General features: G+C 39.2%; 1 long non-coding RNA gene across 5 annotated transcripts in view; it reads left to right on the top strand.

Annotated features, from left to right (window-relative positions):
- LOC110257249 (uncharacterized) overlaps window positions 1-25,180 on the top strand; it is an 830,883-nt gene that overhangs the window by 267,398 nt on the left and 538,305 nt on the right. Inside the window, exon 7 of one of the 5 annotated variants that reach the window (XR_014831018.1) lies at window positions 4,876-4,972. The exons of the other annotated variants lie outside the window; for them this stretch is intronic. This is a non-coding gene — a long non-coding RNA (uncharacterized LOC110257249). The remainder of the gene's footprint in view (window positions 1-4,875; window positions 4,973-25,180) is intronic. 5 annotated transcript variants of the gene reach the window in all.

The raw sequence follows: 25,180 nt of genomic DNA, 5'->3' as shown, positions 1-25,180 counted from the left end.
TGTTTGACTGCTACTAAATCACAGTCGGGGGAGGATAAGAAAGGGCTGCTGGTGGGGGTCAGCCTTCTCACACTGGCACACTCTGTTGCCTGGGCGCGGCACTCACAGCCCTTTGGTGGGGATGTTGAAGCAGCAGGTAAAGTCTGTTTTAAAGTCTATAACACATAGCCTTAGACATCTAAAAAATTCATTTATTTTATTAGAGTACAGTTGATTTACAGTGTTGTGTCAATTTCTGCTGTACAGAATAGTGACCCAGTCATACGTATTATACACATTCTTTTTCTTAGACTTTTTAATGGTTACTGATATTTGGCTCTTGGAGATCCTAGGGTATATTTAGCTATACTTCTGTAGTTGAACATTTAAAATATTTTCTGATTGATTTTTTGGTTTGTCTGTTTGTAGTTTGTTACAAACAGTACTACAATAAACATAGGTGTAGCTAAGTAACAGAATCACGCATGATTTATTTCCTCAGGCTATTTTTTTTTAGTAGCAGAATTTCTGGGCCAAAAGGAAATACAGTCTTAAAATTTTTATAGCATTTTCTAAGTTCTAGAAATGGATAGTAGGCATGTACTTTAAAAAGCTACTTTATTTGTAACTTTTTGTCTCATGTTTTCTTTTCTTTTTAGGGCCACACCTGGAGCATATGGAAGTTCCTGGGCCAGAGGTCAAATCAGAGATGCATCTGCCCCTACACCACAGCCACGGTAGCGCTGGACCTGAGCCACATCTGCAACCTATACCACCCTTAACACACTGAGCAAGGCCAAGGATCGAACCCTCATTTTTACAGACAGTGTTGGGTCCTTGAGGACCCAACACAATGGGAAGTCCTCTTGTACGTTTTTATTAACCTCAAAATGTTATATTGGTAGTAATTCCTTACATTTTTTACATCACCTTACAATTTTGACAGTGTGTTAATGTACATTCTTTTTTTATTTTTTATTGTAATCAATTGTTATTTCCCCAATACATTTTTTTTTCTGCTGTACAGCGTGGTGACCCAGTTACACATACATGTATACATTCTTTTTTCTCACATTATCATGCTCCATCATAAGTGACTAGACATAGTTCCCAGTGCTACACAGCAGGATCTCATTGCTATCCATTCCAAAGGCAATAGTCTACATCTATTAACTCCCACTCCCACCCCTTCCCTCTTGGCAACCACAAGGCTGTTCTCCAAGTCCATGATTTTCTTTTCTGTGGAAAGGTTCATTTGTGCTGTATATAAGATTCCAGATAAAAGTGATATTATATGGTATTTGTCTTCCTCTTTCTGACTTACTTCACTCAGTATGAGAGTCTCTAGTTCCATCCATGTTACTGCAAATGGCAATATGTCATTCTTTTTCATGTCTTAGTAGTATTCCACTGTGTACATATACCACATCTCCCTAATCCAATCATCTGTCTGTGGACATTTTGGTTGTTTCCGTGTCTTGGCTATTGTGAATAGAGCTGCAATGAACATGTGGGTGCATGTGTCTCTTTTAAGTAGAGTTTTGTCCGGATATATGCCCATAGTGGGATTGCTGGGTCATATGGTAGTTCTATGTATGGATTTCTAAGGTACCTCCATACTGTTCTCCATAGTGGTTGTACCAGCTTACATTCCCACCAACACTGTAGGAGGGTTCCCTTTTCTCCATACCCCCTCCAGCATTTGTGGACTTCTTAATGATGGCCATTCTGACTAGTGTGAGGTGGTATCTCATGGTAGTTTTGATTGACATTTCTTTAATAATCAGCGATGTTGAGCATTTCTTCATGTGCTTGTTGGCCATCTGTATATCTTCCTTGGAGAACTGTCTATTCAGGTCTTTTGCCCATTTTTCCATTGGGTGGTTGGCTTTTTTGCTGTTGAGTTGTATAAGCTGCTTGTATATATATTCTAGAGATTAAGCCCTTGTCAGCTGCATCATTAGAAACTATTTTCTCCCATTCTATAAGTTGTCTTTTTGGTTTCTTTTGCTGTGCAAGAGCTTGTCCGTTTGATTTGGTCCCATTGGTTTATTTTTGCTCTTATTTCTGTTGCCTTGGGAGACTGACCTGAGAAAATATTCATAAGGTTGATGTCAGAGAATGTTTTGCCTGTGTTCTCTTCCAGGAGTTTGATGGTGTCTTGTCTTCTATTTAAGTCTTTCAGCCATTTTGAGTTTATTTTCGTACGTGGTGTGAGGGTGTGTTCTAGTTTCATTGATTTGCATGCAGCTGTTCAGGTGGTGTGTTAATATACTTTCAATGTGATTTTGTTCTCACAGCAACTTTGAAGGTAGGTAGGTAGACACTCTCAGTCCTCATTTTTAAGCTTAGAAAAATAGGCTCAGAGAATGAAGCATTATGCTTAGGGTAACACAACTAGTAAGTGTCAGTGCCTCTAACACAGGACCCTGCTGCCCTTTTTCATTATACCAGGCTGCTGGCCTTTCCTGCTCACAGTGACTAGTTTCTCTCTCAGGATATTAGCTATTAGACATGGTTAGACCTCTCATATTCACTACACGTGTCTTTCCACGTATTATACCACTTTCCTCTAACATATTATTTTTAAAAAAATGCAACCATGAGACATTATTCTTGGCTTTGTGCTATGTTTTTAGGTTATAAATGGGTAGGGTTTTAGTAGGCAGCAGAAAAGGGCCTACTCTTTTATGCAGTAGGAGTAAATAAATAAAGACATTAGAATAAAGGCTTAAAACTAGCCACTGTCAGGCTAGGTTTGGCCCACAGAAATGTGTTGTTTAGTCTGTAGCATGTTTGAGCAATTGTTACCTACTTCTGATTTTTAGATTTCATATAGATATCTGCTTTGCTTAGTTCTCTTCATTCAGAACCTCTGGCGAGCCTAGGCTTGCCTTCAAGATCAGCTATGACTTTTTTTTCCCCCAGATTTATTTAAATATAAGTGACATATAACAATGTGTAAGTTTAAAGTGTACAATGTCTTGATTTGATATATTTATTATTGCAAAATTATTACCACCATATCATAGTTAACACCTGTATCACATCCATAATTGCAAGAATATTTAATGTTGATTCTCCTAGCTTTTAGATATATAATAGACTTTTTTTTTAAGGGATGCACCTGAGGCATATGGAAGTTCCCAAGCTAGAGGTTGAATCGGAGCTACAGCTGCCAGCCTATACCACAGCCACAGCAACGTAGGATCCGGGCCATGTCTGCAACCTATACCACAGCTCATGGCAACACCGGATCCCTGACCCCTCGAGCGAGGCCAAAGATTGAACCTGTATCCTCATGGATACTAGTCAGATTTGTTTCTGCTGTGCCACAATAGGAACTCCTTAACTCCTTAATAGACTATCCTTAACTGTAATCACTATGTCGTATTTGGTCCCCAGAATTTACTTATGTTATAACGGATAGTTTGTACTCTTTGACCAATATCTCCCCTTCTCACTCATTCCCAGCCCTGGTAACCACCATTCCAGTCTCTGTTTCTATAAGTTGGGCTTTTTTATATGCCACATGTAAGTGAAATCATACAGTACTTGTTTTTCTCTGACATTTCATTTAGTATAATGCCTTCAAGTTCCATCTGTGATGTCAAAATGACAGGATGTACTCTTTTTCAGGGCTGAATAACACTCTATTGTATATATATTCAACAACAGTGCACAAGCATTCCCTTTTCTCCACTTTCTTCCCTAAACGTGCTTATCTTTTGTCTTTTTATGACGGCCATTCTAACAGGTGTGAGGTGATAACCTCATCATGGCTTTGGTGTATGTTTTCCTGATGATTCATGATGCTGAGCACCTTTCCATGTACCTGTTGACCATCTGGATGTCTTTGTAAAAATGTCGATTCAGTTCCTCTGCCCATATTTAATCACACTGTTGTGCAGGAACTTTTTAGTTTGTTGTAGTCCCATGTGTTTATTTTTGCTTTTGGGGTCACATCCAAAAAATTGTTGCCAGAACTGATGTCAAGGCACTTACCCCCTCTGTCTAGGAATTTCATGGTTTCAGGTCTTACATTCAAATCTTTAATCCATTTTGAAGTGGTTTTTGTGTATGATGTAAGATAGGGGTCCAGTTTCTTTCTCTGCATAAGGTTATCCAATTTTTCCAAAATCATTTATTAAAGAGACTAACTTTTACCCATTGTATATTCTTGGCTCCTTTGTCATAAATTGATCAACTATATATGTCTGGGTTTATTTCTGGGGTGGCTATTTTGTTCCATTGATTTATGTCGCAATTTATGCCAGTACTATACTGTTTTGATTACTGCAGCTTTTAGTACAGTTTAAAATCAGAAATCGTGGATGTCTCAAGCTTTGTCCTTTCTCAACTTTGCTTTCATTATACAGGATCTTTTGTAGTTACATACTTATTTTAGGATTTTTTTTCCTTTCTGTGAAAAATGCCATTGGAATTTTGATAGGGACTGCATTGAATCTGTAGGTTTCTTTGAGTAGTATGAACATTTAAACAGTATCAGTTCTTCTAAACAATGAACATGGCATATCTTTTCATTTATTTGTTTCTGCTTCAGTTTCTTTCATCAATATCTTATTGTTTTCAGTGTTATAGAGCTTTTACCTCTTTGGTTAAATTTATTCCTAAAATTTGTATTCTTTTTTATTTTATTGTAAGTGGGCTCCCCCCATTTTCTTTTTGATAGTTTGTTGTTAGTATATAGAAATGCAACTGACTTTTATGTGCTGAGCTTGTAACCTCCAACTTTATTGAAGTTGTTCATTCGTAATAACAATTTTTTTGTGAATCTTTAGGGTTTTCATATATAATATCATGCTGTCTACAATAGAAAAACTTTTATTTCTTCTTTTCCAATTTGGATGCCTTTTATTCGTTTTTCTTGCCTAGATGCCTGGCTACAATTTCCAGTACTCTATTGAATGAAGGTGGTAAGAATGAGCATCCTGGCTCCTGACCTTAGAAGAAAAGTTTTCTGCTTTTCACTGTGAGTGTGATGTTGGCTAAATGATCTTTACTATGTTGAGGAATATTCATTCTATACTCCATTTCTCTAGAGTTTTTATTATGAAAGGACGTTGAATTTTATCACACGTTTTTTCTGCATTCATTAATACAATGTAATTTTTACCTTTTATTTTGCTGAGTTGGTATATCACAGTTTTTGGTTTGCAAATGTTGATCTATCCTTGGATCCCTGGAATAAATCTCACTTGATCATGTTGTCTGATCCGTTTAATGAACTATTGAATTCAGTTTGCTAATATTTTGTTGAGGATTTTTACATATATGTTCATCATGGATCCTGGCCTGTAGTTTCCTTTTCTTGTAGTGCCTTTGTTTGGTTTTGGTATTATTGTAATGCTGGCCTTGAAAGATGTATTTTGAAGTTTTCCCTTCTCTTCCATTTTTTTTGGAAGAGTTTGAGAAAAGTTGGTAATTCTTCTTTAAATATTTGAATTTATCAGCTAAGCCATCTGGTCCTAGGTTTGTTTTGTTGGGAGGTTTTTGATTATTACTGATCCAATCTCTTTAATGGTAATGGTCTATTCAGATTTTGTATTTCTTCATGATTCAGTCTTAATAGGTTTTATTTTTATAAGAATTTATTTCTTCTTGGTTGTCCCATTTGTTGGCATAGAATTGTTCATAGTAGTCTCTTATGATTCTTTGCATTTATATTATATCAGTTATAGTATCTCCTCTTTTTTCATTTTTTAAAGTTTTATTGAAGAATAGTTGATTTACAATGTTGTGATAATTCTGCTGTACAATAAAATGATTCAGTTATACATGTACACACAACTATTCTTTTTCAAATTCTTTTCCCATATTCCTCTTTTATTTCAAATTTTTTATTTGAATCCACTTTCTGGGTAGCTATAAAAGCTTGTCTATTTTGTTGTTTTTTAAAAAATCAGCTTTTAGTTTCATTGATCTTTCTATTGTCTTCTTAGTCTGTTTTTCATTTATTTCCACTCTAGATTTGTGTAATTCCCTTCCTTATGCTAACTTTTGGCTTAGTTTGTTCTTTGCTTTCATTCCTTGAGGTGTAAAGTTAGGTGTAAGCTGGGCCTTGATTGGCTGGAGCTAGGAAATCTCTATCCCCATTAGCAGAAATGTTCTAGTTTGCCTCAGGCTCATTATCACCCTATAGTTTTTCTAAGGGTCAGGAGTCATTAAAAATATGCCTAGTGTATTATTTTACTTACTCCCAGCAGGCGTTTCTCCATGACTTTTCTGGCTGGACCTTTTAGGCATCTGAATGTGACCCCCGTGGCTTAGAATATGTACAGGGAATAGTTGTCCATTTTGGTTGTAGTCTAGATTACATGCAGGAGAATAGTCGGAAAGAAAACTGGAAAGGCAGCTTATGAACAAGAAAGGGAGAGTCTTGAAGCCAGCGGTAGCTCTTGGACTTTATTTTTTAGACATGAGGAAACCACCAAGGCATCTGAAACTCTTAACTGACATCCTAGCGTCCTGTCCTGGAACAGCTGCCTCCTGTTCATTTAAATGTTCTTTCCTTTTGCTGCATTTTTTCTTTGCCATCTCTTGTCCCAACAGAGATGTTTAGGAGTGTTTTCAAAAGGCTAGACAGCTGTTTACATCTCCTTTTTAATGAAGGCATTGTGGTTCTTCCCTCCCTCTAAGGACATCTTGTAAATTGCTCTCTTTCTGAGAAGAGCAGCCTTCCCTTGCTTCTCTGCCTGTTCCACCCACCGGGTAGAGGCTGGGGCAAATAGAACAGAAACACTTCACTGCACTGGTGTCCTGATTGATTCACCAGGGCTTGGGGGTGGGGTGGGGGGGGGAGGCCTTTGTTAGCCATGTCACATCCAGGTTATGTCCAAGGACCTCACCCAGGAAGAAGTAAAGATTTCCCACAAGTCAATCACCACACAAATGGATTTCAAGAAACTTCTTGGTCACAAACCAAGAGAGAGAGAAGTGACCGAGAGAAGTGTGATAAGGAATCTCAGAGCCTGACCCACCCCTGGCTGAATTGCTCATGAGCTCTGTGAATCCTCTTCACCTTCAACCTGCCGAGCCCTTCTTTCCCCATCATTAATATGAGACCAGTCCCTCCTATGTCCACATCACAGGGCCGGTTTTGGATTGAATGGGAGAATTTATGAGAAAAGTGCCAACTGTTGCACAAAGCCTAGTATGGTTACCACAAAGGTGGGGGAATCCTTTCTGTGGAAGGAAGTGGGTCCTGGCTGAGAACCTTAATTCATTCAAGGGGCTGAGATAATTCAAGCAGATGATTTTAAGGGGTTAGAAAAGCCCTTTGGGGCAGTACATCCCTGCTAACTCAAAGTGGGTGGTCCTGGTTAAAATGCAAACCTCAAGTAAGGTGCTAAACACATGGGCTCTGGCCAGGGGCTTTACTTTTGGATCATACTCTTTTTTTTTTCTTTTTACCAAAGTATAGTACATTTATAATATGTTAGTTTCAGGTATATAGCACAGTGATTCAGCGAAACATATCTATATTCTTTTTCAAGTTATTTTTCTTCATAGGTAATTATAAAATATTGAATATAGTTCCCTGTGCTATACAGTAGGTCCTTGTGGGTTGTGCATTTTATATATAGGAGTGCATTCTGTGTAACAATTAGTCTTGCTTTTTTGATTTGCAAAGCAAGCATCCTGGCAATGGTGTCTATAGCATGAATTTGATGTGAGAGTTAAAGAAGTCAGTGCAGGTCATGCCCTTAGCAAGTTGTGCCTGGCCCTCTATAAGCGTTATATAAAACCCGGTATTGTGGGTCATTCCCAGCTGCCGTGGCTCCTTTTGGAGGAGAGTGAAGGAGTGCAGACATGCTAGGTAGCAGACCTGGAAAAGCAGAGGCCCCGGACTGGGCAAGGGGATATAATGGAGGGGGCCCTTGGGGTGGGAGGAAGGATACAACCCTGGGAGATGGATGGTACGGAATGCAGATGTTGCCATCTCCATGGTGTTGTCCTGGAAACCTCATAGAGGTGACAGGCCAGTGCAGTTTAACTCTTTTCCTCCCATTTTGGCTGGCATTTTCTCCACTTGGTGGTGAGGAGGAGGAAGGGAGTCAGTTCTGGCTCGGGACCAGGGAGCAGTCTCTGGGGAGCCCATGACCCCTCTGCGGCAGGTGGCTTGGTGCAGAGCAATGCAGGAGGCAGGCTGTGAGCGGGTGAGTTGGTGTCAAGCTGATTGTGGCAGGCGCCCGTGTTTTATGGTTGTGGTGGCTCAGGCTTGCTAGCGGCTATTGGTGGGAAGCATTATCACTTGCCTTTTTATTACCAACATCCCAGACGTTATCTCTACAGGGCTTGTCCCTTTGGCCATAATCTTCCCTGCTTCTTCCCTGGTCTATCAGAAACATACAGACATCTGTGGAAATGTAGAAACCAACAAAAACATGATACACACTATGCATATGTGCCCACATGTGTGGCCCTGTGGCCCATCTCCTTCTGTTCTAGAATCCCCATGCATGGAGGACAGGGGAGCCACCTGATGGGCAGAGAGAGGGCTCCAGTTTCAGCATGCTTGGCACAGATCACCTCCTCCTGACCTTTGGTCTCCACCCTCTCTGTTCCTTTAAAGATCTGCTAAAAATGCAGACACAGAAATGAATAGTCAGCTTCTCTGTCTAAGTCATCAATTCACACATAGTTTGCATCTACAGATACCAGGTCCAGCATTCTTATCACCAAGAATAATACAGGTTAGTCTAATTGGAGGTGTGGGACCCACCCCAGGGTGGGGAGGGCCATGGGCTAGCCAAGAGTCTGGTCCTCGTTCTGCTATGCCCTCAGCTGTGTGGACTGGCTTCCATCCCTGACCATTTCTGGGTTTTAATTTGCCTGTCTAAACAATAAAGATTTCACACTCTGTGATCCCTATGTTCCTGTCCCCGCCTCATATTCTGTGATTCTGTTGTATTTGTTGTCTTGGTTTCCCCACCCCTCTTCACGCTCTCTTCAGAAGGAATCATTACTGGTAACAGCCCATATTGCAGTCTTTCATCCGCACCTGCTAATGGCAAGGCCCTTCAAGCTATTTCAGAGGGTCCCCAGGGAGAGTCCCATATGTGCTAACAAACAAATCTGGTCAGCTATTGCCTGGCATCTGCCATCTCCCCCTTCCTGATGCCCTCTGTGACACTTATAGTTGATGCTCTGCTATAGTCATTGGTTGGGGGTAGTTGCTTCACTGGTTCCCCTAGTGCTCAGAGACAGGCCACTGCCTGCCAAGCCCTGATATTTCCTTGGATCCCCATAGCCTCTAAGGGAGCTCTGTGGTGTCACTGTCCTCGCTAGGCTCCATCAGACTCCAAGACCACTGCAGGAGTCAGTTCTCACTTCTGTTAGTAGATTCTGCTTTAGTAGTAAAGACTTCTGCCAGTGCAGTGACTGTACTACGGTCCAAAGGGCTGTCCCTATATAAGACCCTGGGGAAAAGTGGGGACGTATGCACCCTTTCTTTAGCTTTCTATTGGGGTGTTTATAGCTTTGCCTCCCAGAGACTTACGGAACTTTTAGTGAGAATTCTTTCTGTGTTTGTCTTCCCCCTAGATATAAATCTATGAGAAGCTGGGCTGAGAAAAACATTGGAGTGAGATATTGTGGCAGACTCAGAATTACTTTACCTTCCAATAGTACAATCTCAGAATAACTCTACCTCCAGTTATAAAGAATTTTGTTAATAAAGAACATAGATTTGGGATATTCTCACATGAAATTTGCTTAGGGGACACAGGAATGTCTACATTGTATTCTGAGCCATGTCTTTCACTCCTCTTGGCTTCCAGGGGAGTTATGGTTACTGGGATCTATGGTGAATGGAAAGCAGGCATCATTTTTCTCCAATGCAGAACACTAGCAAACTGAGCTAGAGTACATGGCAGAGATCTGAGATCTAAACGCAACTTTCACTTCCTCCTCTTTCAAACTGGAATCTTGAGATGTGCAGTGGTTGGGATAGTGAGGTGATGGACCTCGTCCTGAGCCCTTACCATAGCACTTTGCATGGAGGAGGCAGACAATAAATTATGGTTGACGGAGTGAGGAACTCAATATAGGAAAGAAGAGAGAGAGACAGTGAATGACAGAGCTGGGCGCAAAACAGATGAAGTCTGTCGTCTTGACAGACTGACGAGAACCACTTGTTCTTTTCTCTTAGATTATCTCTAATTCCACACTTTCCTTTACAAATGACTGCTTTTTGGCATGTTCCTTCCTCTCCCAGTGTTAGCAGTGGGAATGTATAGTCTTGGCTCCTTCTGGAAATATGTATAAGTAAACACAGGATTAAGAACTGTGCTGATGATTTTATTAGATGACATCCCCTACCCACCAATCACCTACGGTTAAAGCTTCTGTGTTTCATAAGGTTAGGGATTAAGTGGGCCACAGAAAGACAGAATTCCATTCGAACATAAAGAACTGATTTTTAAAGATAAGTAGGTAGTTCTTAGAGTAGTGGGTTTCCCATTACAGGAAGTATTCAGTCAGAGGCTGGGTGGCTATTTTCTCCGGAGAGAATGTTATATGGGGGATTTAAACACCAAAACGGAATTAAACTGATCTCTGCAGTCTTTTCTAATGTAGGAGCTTATGTCTCTTACTTTCTTACATACCATTCTCATTCTAAGTATGTAAGGAGACATCATTGAAGCCCCTGGCTTAGACCTCCTCAAATTTGGTACAGGGTGGGAAGGATGAAGATACCCTCCATGGTCCTCTAACTTTTTCTGACTTATATTGTCAAAAGCAGGGTAAAGGAATTTTAGAACATCAGTTTCAGCTCACAGTCTCAGTGCAAGCATTCCAATGGAGACCTTCTCTTTCTCTTAATGACCCCTTCACTGATGATCTTCTCATCAGTAAGATGGACTTTCTTCACATTAGACTGAAAGATTCCCAATAGCAAGGTCCATATCTGTTTGATACATGGGTGCCTGTTGAGCTTCTAGCATCACACTTGGCATGCAGTGGATAAATAGCGTTGATTGAGTCAACATATTGGTTGATGGAATAAAATTTCTCCATTTAAGTCACAGTGTACTGCATACTATGAATTCAAGACAGAAGTCCTCAGACCTGTACTGGAGATAGGAGAAATACTTTCCACTGCATTTTAGTCCTAGGCCTAGAACATCAGCTTCATCTTAAGACTGGGGGCCAAGTTGAAAAGAGATGTTGGCATGTGGTTGAATAGCTACTGAATCTTCTCAACTCAAGGGTCCTATTGAAATTGATAGCAATGGAAATAATAAATTGCTACTTTTAAGTTTGTGTGGCTGGCTGGTAAAGGGATAATATTCCCAAACAGTGTGCATTTTGAGAACATTAACTGGAGAAGAACCAGTTTTCCTGGGCTTGTTAGCTAAGAAAGATAGAGAACTGTGCTGATGGTGCTCAGTTAGAAAGTTGAATCTTCATTAAACGTCTTTTTGGAACAACTTCCTTCATAACTAGGCATAGTTGCTTTAAACCTAGCCAGCTCTTCTGCAAATGCATGTCTTTGATTTCAGAGAGGTGGGCTGAGAGTGTGGCAGTGACTGCATGTACCCCGTGCAAGCACATTGTGACAATCTATGTAATAACTCTTTCTGGGGATTCTCACTCTAACGTGGATCCTTCAGCAGCTTGGCTCTTCTTCCTCATGTTCCAAGTCATATCCTTTCTCTAGTTGCCCTCCATACTCTTACACAATTTTACCTCTTCTTGAAAATCCCAGGCTTTATCATGTTCTTTTTACACTCAGTGGATAGCAAATACTTCACTGAGAAGATGTATTCCATCATTCTAGCTCCATCAATTGCTTTTCTTGATATCTACAAGCTTATCTCCTTCCATATATATAACTTTGTTCCTTCCCCCTTATCTCAAGGAAAGATACCTTCTTTGTACAGGTCAAGGGTAATATCTTTGTCTGTCTTTCAGTGCCATCCTCCATCGCTCCCTGCTAACCTTGTTCTGCCACTCATCCACTTTGTGGTCTTATCCTCAGTTGCCACCTCTATAATACTTACTCTTTTTCTTTAATATATAAATATCAATCCCACATTTTTCATAAGCCACAGTCTGATTTCTTTCCTCCCCTTAATGGTATTTTTTTTAAAAGTAGATACTGGTTTTCAGCATTTTTATCACAGTCAGTTCACGAGAAGCCAGTTCTCCTCTACTAGTGTAATATCTCTCTCCCTAGCCACACATTTAAATTGTTCCTGTTTTTCAAGTCCTGTGGGTACTTCCTTCCCTTTCCTTCTCAAACTCTTTGTGGCATTTGCCACTGACCATTTTCCTTGTTTCCTGTAATACTACTGTCTCCTGGTTTTGTCTTTCGAAAGACTTTCCAGAAATCTTTCTTAAGCAGGGATCCTTACCTGAGACACAGGATACAGAATATGACTTCAGGGACTATTTTCTCAATTCTCTTATGGAAAACACATTATTAGTACCATTCTAGGTGTATAGGAGAGAAGCTAAATTATTACATACAGTGGATTCTTTAGGGCATTGGAGTTTAATTTTTTCCATGTCTGGGAAAAGAGTTGCATTGTATCTGCATTCTTCATGGGGTACTTTTATCTTCTCTCATTGCTCTGATCCCTTTATTTTTCTAACTTTAAACACCCTCCCTGGGTGACCTTTTATAAGCCATTAGCAGGAACTATCACTTAAAATTTCATGGCTCTGAAAACAAAACTAAAACCACATTTCTGTGGTAAATGCCATACCCTGGTTTCTTTGCCTGCTAAGCAACTCCCTAGGCATCCCACAACTATCTCAGATGCAACATTCAAAAGAAACTCATCACCTTTCCCCCGCACTTTCTTTTCCCTTTGAACGGTATCATCATTCACTTGGTACCCAAGCCACATCCAGAAGTCATTTTACACTCTCTATCTCATATACCCTCCCCCAATGCAATTATTCACTAAATTCCTTAGTACTTGCTTTCTTGATATCTTGTGATTTAGTATCGCATTCTGAATTTAATTCAGGCTCATAATGCTTAGATTTCAATCAGGTTAGAAGCTTCCCAGCTTCTCCTTATTTCAAAGTACACTTATTTCCTCCATAACCACAGAGTGATTAATATAGTACTCAAATACGGTTATTCTTCTTCCTAATGAAATATTTTCAAGGTCATCCCTCAACTTATAATAGCTTCAATCTCTCAGAATGTATTTTGAACTCCTAATTTAGCAGGCAGAGTTATCCATGATTGGTCCTCTGCCCCATCTCTGGCCTCACTGTCTTCTGACATAGCATTTACACCAACCATTTCATATGCTTACCCATTGCCTGCCCTTTCCCTGGGATAATGTTAATTCTATCTATCTATCTATCTATCTATCTATCTATCATCAATAATCTATCTATCTATATTTTCCCCCAGCTTTATTGAGATATAATTGATATACATTGCATAAGTTTACTGTGTACAACATAATGATTTGACACACTTATATTCTGTGAAATGATAATCTCAGTAGGATTCATTAATATCCCCAGAACATTTAATATAAGATTTACCCTCTTAACAAAATTTAAAGTGTGCAATACATTATTATTGACTATAGGTACAATTTTATATGGCAGATATCTACAGCTGATTCATTTTGCTTGATTGTTGATTAGATGAAAAATTTATGATTGTTGATTAGGAACTTCCCATTTCTCCCTCTCCCCACACTCTGGCACCCACCATTCTACTCTTTGATTCTATAAATGTGACTATTTTAGATATTGCATATAAGTGGAATTATGTAGTATTTATCTTTATTTGTCTGCTTTATTTCACTAATTCATATTGCAGAATTGCCTTTATTTTAATGGTTAAATGATATTCTGTTGAATATGTTTTGTTAGTCTCTGTGTATATTTCCTTTTATTTATCTGTTCTTTTGTTGATGGACACTTAGGTTGTTTCCATGAACTGGGGCTATTGTGACAAATACTTCAATGAATATGAAGGTACAGATATCTTTGAAATACTAATTTTAATTTTTTGAATATATACCCAGAAGTGGCATTGCTTTACCATACAATAGTTATATTTTCAATTTTTTTGTGGAACATCCAAATTATTTGCCATAGAAGTCATACCAATTTACTTTCCATCAGCAGTGAACAAGGGTTCCCTTTTCTACTGTCCTACAATTCTATATTTCTGTTTGTGTGTCAATTCCATACTGTTTTGATGACTGTAGCTTTATAGTATAGTCTGAAGCCAAGGGTCCTGATTAATCCAACTCCATTTTCCTGCTATTCAGGTGTTTTGTGTTTCCTAACAAATTAAAAAAAATTTTTTTGTTCTAGTTCTGTGAAGAATGCCATTGGTAATTTGATAGGGATTGCACTGAATCTGTAGATTGTCTTGGGTAATATAGTCATTTTGAAAATATTGATTCTTCTAATCCAAGAACATGGTATATAACTTTCCATCTGTTTATGTCATCTTTGATTTCTTTCATCAACATTTTATAGTTTTCAGAGTACAAATCTTTGGCCTCCTTAGGTAGGTTTAATCCTAAGTATTTTATTCTTTTTGATGCAATGGTAGATGGGATTGTTTGCTTAATTTCTCCTTATCTTTTGCTGTTAGTGTGTAGGAATTCAATAGATATCTGGGTATTATTTTTTTACCCTGCAACTTTACCAAAATCATGGATAGTTTTCTGGTAGTATCTTTAGGATTTTCTATGGATAGTATCATGTCATATGCTAGCAATGAGTTTTACTTCTTTTCCACTTTGAATTCCTTTAATTTCTTTTTCTTATTTGATTATTGCCTTGGCTAAGACTTCTAAAACTATGTTGAATAAAAGTTATGGGGTGGATATTCTTGTCTTGGTTCTGATCTTAGAGGAAATATTTTCAGTTTTTCACTGTTGAGAATGATGTTAGCTGTGTGTTTGTCATATATGGCCTTTATTATGTTGAGGTAGATTCCATCTATGCCCAATTTCTGGAGAGTTGTTACCATAAATGGGTTTTGAATTTTGCAAAAGCTTTTCCTGAATCTATCTAGATGCTCATGTGGTTTTAATTCTTTAATTTGTTAATGTGGTGTATCATACTGTTTGATTTGTGGATATTGAAGAATCCTTGCATTTCTGGGATAAAGCCGATTTGATCATGGTATATGTCCTTTTAATGTGTTGTTGGATTTGGTTTGCTAGTATTTTGTTATGGGTTTTTGCATCCACATTCAAATTGGCCTTTAATTTTCTTTTTTTTTTTGTGTGTGTGTGGTATCATTTTGGCTTTGGTATCAGGGTGGTGGTGGCCTCATAGAATGAGCTTGAGAGTGTTCCTTCCTCTGAAATTTTTGGGAATAATTTCAGAAGGATAGGTATTATCTCTTCTCTAAATGTTTTGTAGAATTTTCCTCTGAAGCTGTCTTGTCCTGTCTTTTGCTTGTTGCATGTTTTAAAATAACAGTTTCAATTTGGTACTTGTGATTGGTCTGTTTTTTTTCTGTTTCTTCTTGGTTCAGTCTTGGAAGGTTGTACTGAAATCTCCTACTATTATTATATTGTTTCCATTTTCCCTTCAGTTCTGTCAATGTTTGCTTTATATATTTAAGTACCCTAAAGGTGGGTGTATATATATTTTTAATTGTTATATTTTCCTGGTGGATTGAATATTTATTATTATACAATATCTTTTTTTGTCTGTCGTAACAGTTTTTGACTTTATTTCTACTTTGCCTGATGCATAAATATAGCCAGCCCTGCTCTCTTTTTGTTACCATTGTCATGGATGAATTTTTCAGTCTTTTCTCTTGCTGTCTAAGTGTGTTCTTAAATATAAAGTGAATTCCTTTTAGATGGCACATAGTCGGGTCTTATTTTCTCTATATTCAGTCACTACATGTATTTTGATTGAGAATTTTAAGTAATTCATATTTAAAATATTTATTGAAAGGGAAGAATTTATTATTGCAGTTTTTTCAGTTTTTTAGTTTTGCAGCTGTCTTTCTTGATTTTTTTTTTTTTTTTGCGTTTTTTTTTTTCCTAGGGCTGCTTTTGCGGCATATGGAGGTTCCCAGGCTAGGGGTTGAATCGGAGCTGTAGCCACCAGCCTATGCCAGAGCCACAGCATCGCAGGATCCGAGCAGCATCTGCGACCTACACCACAGCTCACGGCAACACCAGATCCTTAACCCACTGAGCAAGGCCAGGGATCGAACCCGCAACCTCATGGTTCCTAGTCAAATTCGTCAACCACTGTGCCATGACAGGAACTCCCCTTGATCTTTTTCTTTTCTTTTTTTTTTGCCTTTCCTAGTGCCGTACCCATGGCATATGGTGGTTTCCAGGCTCGGGATCTAATTGGAGCTGTGGCCACTGGCCTACACCAGAGCCACAGCAACACGGGATCTGAGCCGCATCTGTGACCTACACCACAGCTCATGGCAATGCCGGATCCTTAGCCCACTGAGCAAGGCCAGGGATCAAACCCACAACCTCATGGTTCCTAATCGGATTTGTTAACCACTGCTCCATGATGGGAACTCCTTGATGTTTTTCTTTGTGTTTTGTTATTTATTATTATTTTTTTTTTTGGTATTGATGTTGTTTCCTGTGTAGCTTATCTTTTATTTGTCTGGGAAAATACTTATCTCTCCTTTATTTTCAAAGGCAGTTTTTCAGGGTGTAGAATTTTTGGTTGGTAGTTTTTTCTTTAAGTACTTTGCAAATATCATCTTTCTCCTTTTTGGCTTGTAAGATTTATGCTAAAAAATCTGCTCATAGTCTTATGGTGAGTCCCTTGTATGTGACAAATAGCTTTTCCCTTGATGCTTTAAAATTTCTCTTTGCCTTTTGACAGTTTGATTATAGTGTGTCCTGGTGTGAATTTCTTTGAGTTCATCTCATTTAATATCCTTTGGGCTTCTTGGGTCAGGATATCTATTTGGGAAGTTTTCAGCCATTATTTCTTTGAATAAACTTTCTGGTCCTTCCTTTTCTCCTCAGGAAGAAGAGTATATTGGTGACTTGATAGTGTCTCATGAGTCCCTTAAGCTTTATTCATTCTTTTTGTTATTGTTGTTGTTCATCAGATTGAGTTATTTACAGGGACTTCTCTTTGAATTCGTTGATCCTTTCTTCTGTTTATCTGGTCTGTTGTTGGACTCCTCTAGTGAATTTTTCAGTTCAATTTTTGTGTTCTCCAGTTCCATGATTTTAGATAGCCACCTTTCCTGGTACCTCAAGCTCCCATCCTCATAATCTCCCCTAAGTTTGTACCCCGCTCACATGCACACTATAATCACAGCACACAATACACTCTAGTTTCTGACTTACTGTTCTCCTAATCAGATTGTGAACTTATTAGGAACATACTCAATTTCTCCTTCTCTTCCTCATGTTCAGTTATATAGAAACCACAAAATAAAGGCTTATTTAATGAGCAGTTAGTCTTATATATAATTTTCAAAAGAAGAATGGTAGATTACTTATTTTAACTAATAGTGAAAGGGGAGTTTTAGATTTAGAATCAGATCCCATCCCATCCTAACACCCATTAGTGATATATTTTTTGTGTAACTCACTTCATTTAGTCTCATTTTCCTCGTATCTAAAGTTGGGGATAATACAAAGTATCTTCTGAGGATGATCACATAAAATGAAGAACAGGAAAGGGGCTGTAGGAATGTAAGGAGTCGTTATTTTTCAATCTTTTGAAGGTTATAAAAGCTATATAAATATTCTGTATAGAGTAAAGGAGTTGTGAACACTGTTCACATTCTCTTTTCAAAGCTACATCTATGACTTTTGTATCCTAGATTTAAAGAATAGTCAGGGTATCATGGCAGAAAATAGCATCTAATGTTACACTTATTCTCCAGAAACCATGATGGAGGAAAAGGTGACACCCATTCCTGTACTGTAAATTAGTCCATTCATTCCATTATTCTTTATTGAGGTACTTCATAGCATCAGACACTAATCTGGATGCTTTGAGGGATATGGAGAATAAATGGACATGAACTGTGCCTTCAAAAAAGATTCAGTCTTGGAAGGAACTGATGCATGTCACCTTTTACTTTTCATTGTAGGTATTTATGCTCAGATCATGACAGAGGTATAGTTCAAAGGCTAGAGGAGGGACCCTGGGAAGACTCCAGAGAGGAGGTGGTGTTGGCCTTAAAGAGATGGACCTGATGTGGAAATACGGGGTGGGCAATGGGAATGAATCCCTACAAATCGTGTCAACTCCACGTGTGGAGTTTTAAGAGCAGGCTAGATTGACTTAAATGATGGTAGTCAGAGTGGTATATAAAAGACAAATAGGAAGAGTAAATTGGATCTTTAAGTCTTAGATATGGATAAAATAGATGCAGAAGAGGGTATGGTCTTATAGTTCTTAGTTGTTGGAATTTTACCCATTAGGGGAATGAGCAATGGGGTAACACCTAAAAGGAGAGCCCAATATTTGTGATCCAATTTTTGTTTTAATGTGCTCCAGCTTTGCTAGTGTCATTCTGAACCCTTCTTATTTGACCTGATATTGTTTCATAATCCCTAATGTGGAAATTCTGGATGAACTTAATACTTAACTTACCTCTCAGGGGTGTCATGGAGTGTAAATGAATACATCCTAGGCAAAGCATTAATTGGGTGTTTCAGGTAAAAGGTGCTCAGTAAGTGAAAATGCTGATGCTGTTATGAGTTTCCCCCCTTCTCTGTCATCCTGGGAAGCAGGAATGATGTTTACTTAGCATTGCGAAACCATCTTCTTCAGCACTCTACCCTTATGGGAGGATAAAAATATGCCCGGTAATAATAATCAAGCTGAGTGTGAAGCATTGAGACAGAGGGCCTGCCCACTGGGTGGTTCCCTGGGGTAGATAACTTATAAGCCCTCTTTTAATCTTCAACAAAAGAAACAATTCTTTAACAGATCGGTATTAAAAGATAGTAAAATGTCAGTTCCTGTAGATTGACAACATCCTGGACTAGCCTGCAGCACTAATTTTTTTTTCTTGCTTCTTTGTAGTTCATAGTATACCATAGGAGACACAGCCTTTTTTTATTTGATACTTTTTTGGCCCTGCTAAAGTTTACCTACCTGCTTATTTTCCTATGGAAACTCTCCAGTCAAATGCAGAGATATGAAACATTCATTTGCAATGGGGAAGACTGTTAGGATACAATGCTCAATGTGTTTCTTGCATTTCTGCCTATCTTTTGAGTGAGGAACATCCATAGATTTCTACAGGACTATCTGTCTTTTTTCAAGGATGTTTGTATAACAGCCTTGGAAAATAGAGATAGCATCTTCCTCTAGGGCAGAGAAAAGATTTCTTTCCTGACCAGGAAGATGAAGATAACATCTCACCCTGGGGCAGAGATTGGGCAGGTTTGTTAATATCCTTTTATAAGACTGGAGTTCTCCTAAGTTTTGGGTTCCTCAGCTGTATCACAAACATATGGTGTTGGCTGCACTCGCCTGGGTCCATCACTGCATTGCCCCATAAGACTTGGGGGGCAAGAGACACTGAGGCAAACATGAAGCTGATGCTGTCTGCTGTGCTTTGAGTGACAAAGTCCTTTGTCTCTGACCCAGGAATTTCCTGTCTCCCATTAGCATTTGTGAAGTTGTGGTAGGCTCAATCCTTCTTTTCAAGATCTCATATCCTTCTCAGTACTTGATGACCTATTTCTTATCCAAATAAAGAATTAAAAATGCTCTCACATCTATTTTCCTTCTTTTCTCTTTTCTCACAACCATGGGAGCTATGCACTCTCTTAAATCAGTGTCTTGTTACAGCACCCTGGGAGAAGTAATACAGTAGCTTCCTGACTGCTTTCTTGCCTTCAGTCTCTCTCTACCCTTCATTCATATTCCGCACTGTTGCCAGACTCAAGTCCCTAAAGCACAACTTGATCGTGCCACTCCCTCCCTCCAAAGTATCTGATGGCTCCCCATCGCCAGAAAGAACTATAAACTCCTTAGACAAAATGAATGCTTTCTGAGGTCAGGCTCTATTGTCTGTCCCCATCCACCACTTTTCCTCTTTTACCTCTCCATCCTCTAACCAAGCCAGCCACCCACAGCCATCACATGGCCATTGTCTGCTTCATGGTTTGTGTGTGTGTGTATGTATGGATATAGATATAGATATATAAATATGTGTATACACACACATATATAAATATAAAAAAATATATATATATATATATTTGCCTGAAATATTTATTTTACTCTTCAGGTCTGACCTCACAATTCAATTTCTTTTTCATCCATGCTTAAATGCCAATTTCTTCAAGATTCTCCTTAATTTCTTACCATGACCCAAACTGTAATTTTCTCATGATACTTATCTCACTGGATTTAGTGTCACCAGTCACCAGTACCTGTCTTACTTTCAGTTGAGGGCAAGATCACCTTTTCCTCGTTTTGCGTAACTTCCTCTTGGTATTCGTGTCTTTTAAATAGACACTCTAGTTGAGTTAGTTAAGTTATATCCAGTTCATAGATGACTCTAGTGGAGTTCAGAGAGGTGAAGAGACTTGTTCAAGGCCACATAGCAGTTAGGGAAAAAATGTTCGGACCAGAATCTCTCTCTTCTGATTTTAAGCCTAGCGTGTTATGCTAGGAATACTCCACTTTGTGGGAAACCTGATTTTAGCATTCTATTCCTTAAGGAGTTGACAGTTATATACTAGGGCCTATGGGGGGATGATGTTTGTTACAAAGTTCAGACACTAAAATCCCATCAAGAATTTTGCTTCATAGCAAAACTATCAAGTATCATTTATTTTGATTCTACCTGTAAAATAACAGATGAAAAACCAATGGTATGGACATTAAATGTGGACACAAGTTTTTTTTTTATTTGTTTGTTTTTTGCAAGCAAAGTCTTTATTACAGGAAAGCAAACAGCTCCTAGGACAGCTGCGAGGGGGAAGAAGAGTTCCACTGTCTATTGTCCTATGGTGGTTTTTATTCCTTAAATATGGGGGTTACCAACGTGGGGTCCAGAAAGATGTGGTTTTCTCCCATTGGCCTTGCCCAGTTACCTATATCAGTAAGTATGGACACATGGTATGGGAGGAGTGGGTTTCCAAAGACCCCTACCACCCAGCTCCAGGCATGGCTGCTTCAACTCTGCCCATGATGGTAGCCAGACTCTTTGAAGAGTCACATCTTTACTCTTCCCTACTTGCCTATTGGAGGTCAGGATGAGACAGCTCAAAAAACAGCCCTGGGGCAAATCTGCTGACATCGTGGGCTGTTGAGGAGCAGGGAGAGGAGGCTGGTTTCATCATGTTCTTCTGTAGGAAGAGAGAAGTATGGCTTTTCCTCAGGCTGCTTCTTTCCTGGGATATGAAGACTGCTTGACCAGCGGTCAGTCCTTCACCGCTGGGTGCCCCCCATAGAGAGGTGAACAGATAATTCTCCCGAAGCATAATGTTTCTGACCATCAGCATCTTTTGCAGTTGATTAAACAGCAAGCTGTTTCTTTGATGGTAACAGTCACTGGATGTTCACCATAAGCCCATCCACAGACTGTTAGAGAGGCCAGAAAACTTTGGGCTTGTCCAGTCAACCCCTTATCCTTTACTAATAAAGACATTGAGGCTCAGAGAGGTCTCTTGACTCTCATACCATTTCCCTTCCCACCCGAAGGCCAGGTAAGCTTGAAAAGAGGAGGTAACATTGAGTTGAGCCATTATGGATAGAGAAACACTACAAAATACTGCAGGAAGCCAGGGGCTGTGTGCTGCACATGTTTATGTCTCTTGCTGAGAGAAATGGACTGCATTCCCAGGAGAGCAAAGACAAAGACATAGATCCTGAAACAGGTAATTCATAGAACCTGTAAGCTGGATAGGAAGGTATATATACATATGGCAAATTAAGAAGTATTTCTTGCTCTCCACATGAAGAGCTAGAAAGTGGTGACAGGGTGAACACGAGGAACTGACTTCGTGTTATAAAAATTTCAGCTCTTCTCTATGCCGTATTAGGTGTATTAGGGAGAGTCTGGGGGAGCTTTTGTCCATGCCCTGAATCATAATGGGAGCAGTGGAATCTCTGTCATTAAAATCTGAAGGTAGATAAACAGTAAATATTTTCCGGGATAATTACTTAGTGCTGGGCAAACCTCAAAGTGTTGGAAGCCCCAGCTCCTGTTGGATCAGCGCCACAGATCTGGGGGTATTTATCTAAAGCTTATCTGAATCATCTGAGCAGCAGAGGTAGGTGCATTTTGGCAGATACTCTTCACACGGTTATGTTTGAGAGGTTTGATAATAACAGTTTAAAAAACTTTTCCTAAGGAGATATTTATTATTCCTACAATGTCACCACTGGCAGAATCTTTCCTATTCCCTTTGGCCTGCCCCTTCCACCCCATCAGCTCTCATTTACATATCGCTACAAAATTAGCAAAGCCTGGTTTGCAACATGAAGATCCTCCCCAGAATTTGTTTTCTGGAAGTTTCTGTATGCACTAGAATTTTTCAGCAACTGAACCAGGGGTATGGCTGTTTGTTCTTGAGTATTTCAAATTTGAGTTGCATCTATCAAATTCTTTTATATCCTTACCATAGAGAAAAATATAGCAAAAAGAAAGATATCTACTCTGAGTTCAGACCCCACATCTGCCATCACCATCATCACCTTGAGCACATCACTGTAAAACCCAAGTCTGAGCTTTATCATCTATAAAGTAAGAGGGTGGATCAGATCGTCATTAAGATATTTTCCAGTGCTGAAATATACAAAGCCACTGCCAGAGCCAGAATGGATGTTGGGTATTTTGCAGTTTACTTTGCAGATAGGGCTGTGGATTGATTGGAATGGTCACCTTGCCTCTTTTGGCATCAGACTTATCAAAATGAGAAGAAACTACACAGGAAGTGGTTACATTACCACTCAGAACAGTAAATTTCACACTTTGTAGATGTGTGCTCCAGAAGCAAAACAGCACATTAGGGTTAAACATTTCTGGAAGGCTCCATGAAGGAGACATAGGATTTACTAGAAGAAAGGGAAGGATGGGGCTGGACAGCATCAGCAAAGGCACAGAGATAGGGATGCGACAGGCTTGTCGGAGCCAGATGTACATCAAAGCATCACGTCCCAAAGTTCAGGCTGCGTGTCCCTGCTGGTAGTCCCACTGTGATTTTAGGTGGCACATCAACTGGGTCTTCAATAATGTAGAGATATGTTGTGAGAGGTTATTTTCTTTTCAATTCTCCTTAATCTACCTGTTCATGTCAGGGAGAAAGACCCATGTTTGTGCTAATATATTTTTAAGCTCAATAATTCCTTCCTACCTTTTTTTTTTTTAAACTAAAAGCAGATCAAGTCTTAAGCTCAGAAACATCATCAAGTAACAATGTCTTTTAAGTTTAATAACTTTGACTTGTTCTTGTATCTATTTTGAAGTTTCTATTTATGGCAACTGATATAGTTTTTCCATTTATGTGGTGATCTTAAGCTTCCTTTTAAAATGAGTTTAAATGGAGATGCTGTCATTTTAAATTAAAATAGTAAATATGTAACAGTGCAGTGGTATAAGGTTCTAGAAAAGTCCAAAATGGGATGTGGGCGTGATGTCACTTGGGAAACCCCAAAGTGCTTGTTAAAGAGCCTGGGCTCCTAAAGTAAGTCAGGTCTGAGTTCTGACCCTGCTTTTGCCATTTACTAGAGAAAGCTGCCTTATAGAATGGTTGAGGGAACATTGGACTTGAACCCAAGAGACCAACCTTTGAATACAGGATCTACCACTTACCGACTGTTGATGTTATTTAATCTCTCTAACCTTTAACATTAATATTGGTAAAATGGAGATGGTTATATCAATTCTCCAGGACTATTGTGAGAATGAACATTAGTCCACAGGACATTTCTGGCACACAATTCCTGGTCTTCAGTAAATGATTGTGGCACCTCTCCTCAAACATATGTCATGTAGACCCTATACGCATATCTCTTTGAAGTATTTGTCTATTTCATCAATGCCGTGATATCACAAGAAGCGCAAACTTCTCTTTAGGCAGGTAAATTTCTCAGGAGCCAACTGCAGACTGTTAAAAATGCTCAGCACGACTGGGCAAAAGGGCATTTCAACAAACATTTCTGCAATCCAGTCTGGCAAATTCTTAACATTGGCATGATCTTGACTCCACAATTTCCTCCTTCTGACTCTTGACCTATAGAAAAGAAAGCCTATAGAGATGTCTAAATCTAAAGCTTTCTATTATGTGCTATGTGTAGCAATCTCATAGCTATCTCTTTCTAGATAGACTGCATATCCTCAAGTCTTTTTAGTTATAAGTGAGAAATGGAATGCAAGAGGGCTAATGGATACAGGGAAATTTTCAACCCATGTAAATTGAAAAGAGGAGGTGATTGATTTAGATAAGTGGAAAAATCTGAGGATTGTTGGCTTCAGACATGGCTAGATCTAGGTGCTCAATGATAGTGTCAGGACTGATGGGTAATGCAAATGTAATCTTATTCTCAATCATCCAGGCAGAATAAAAACTTCTGCAACAAACTTGTGAGATCTTAGATTGTTGGCAACTCTTCTGTGATTGTCCAGTGTGTGGCAAATTCATTTCTAATGGTTGGCATTGACTGGACACTAACCATGTCAAGAGCTAGTGAAATGAACATGGTTTGGATGTTAGATGGTTTTGACTGTGAAGAAAAAGCTGAAAACCTAAAACCTCGCAGAAACATCAAAATGCCACAGTACATTCCCATGTTTATAGGAACCATAAAATGCTATGATATTAGGGCTCAAAAAGCCCAAAAGAACCAAGCTTTCTTCTTGATTTTATAGGGGATAAAATCGAGGCTCAGAGAAGCTAAGTGACTTTCCCCAAATTATACAGAAATTTAGAGATACATCTGGTGTTATAACTCAGGTTTCCTGGGTCCTAGTTGAATAAATATATTTTTCTTCTACATTTCGCTATACTTCTGGGTGGCTTAGCCTCCAGCTGCTGAATTTGGCTGTCCCTCTCATTTAACCTAAATGCATCTGGTGAGGACTGAGACTCCTCTGAAAATACCTAGCCTGGCCCCAAGTGGACCTCTGCCCTGGGACACAGGCCAAGGCAAGCAGTGAGGAGTCAGCTAAGTGGGGCAGTGCTGACAGGACAGACCCAGGCGGAGGGAGAGCCATTAAGACACAAGGCACTCTCCAAGGTGCTGAGATGTC

The sequence above is a fragment of the Sus scrofa genome, chromosome 16 (assembly GCF_054392235.1).
Source record: "Sus scrofa isolate SSC_HxYL_T2T_F1_AM1 chromosome 16, Sscrofa_HxYL_maternal_Yorkshire_Landrace_v2.0, whole genome shotgun sequence".
Classification (NCBI taxonomy): Eukaryota; Metazoa; Chordata; class Mammalia; order Artiodactyla; family Suidae; genus Sus; species Sus scrofa.
Note: the sequence above shows the minus strand (reverse complement) of the source record. Positions and strands in the feature narration are given on the sequence as shown.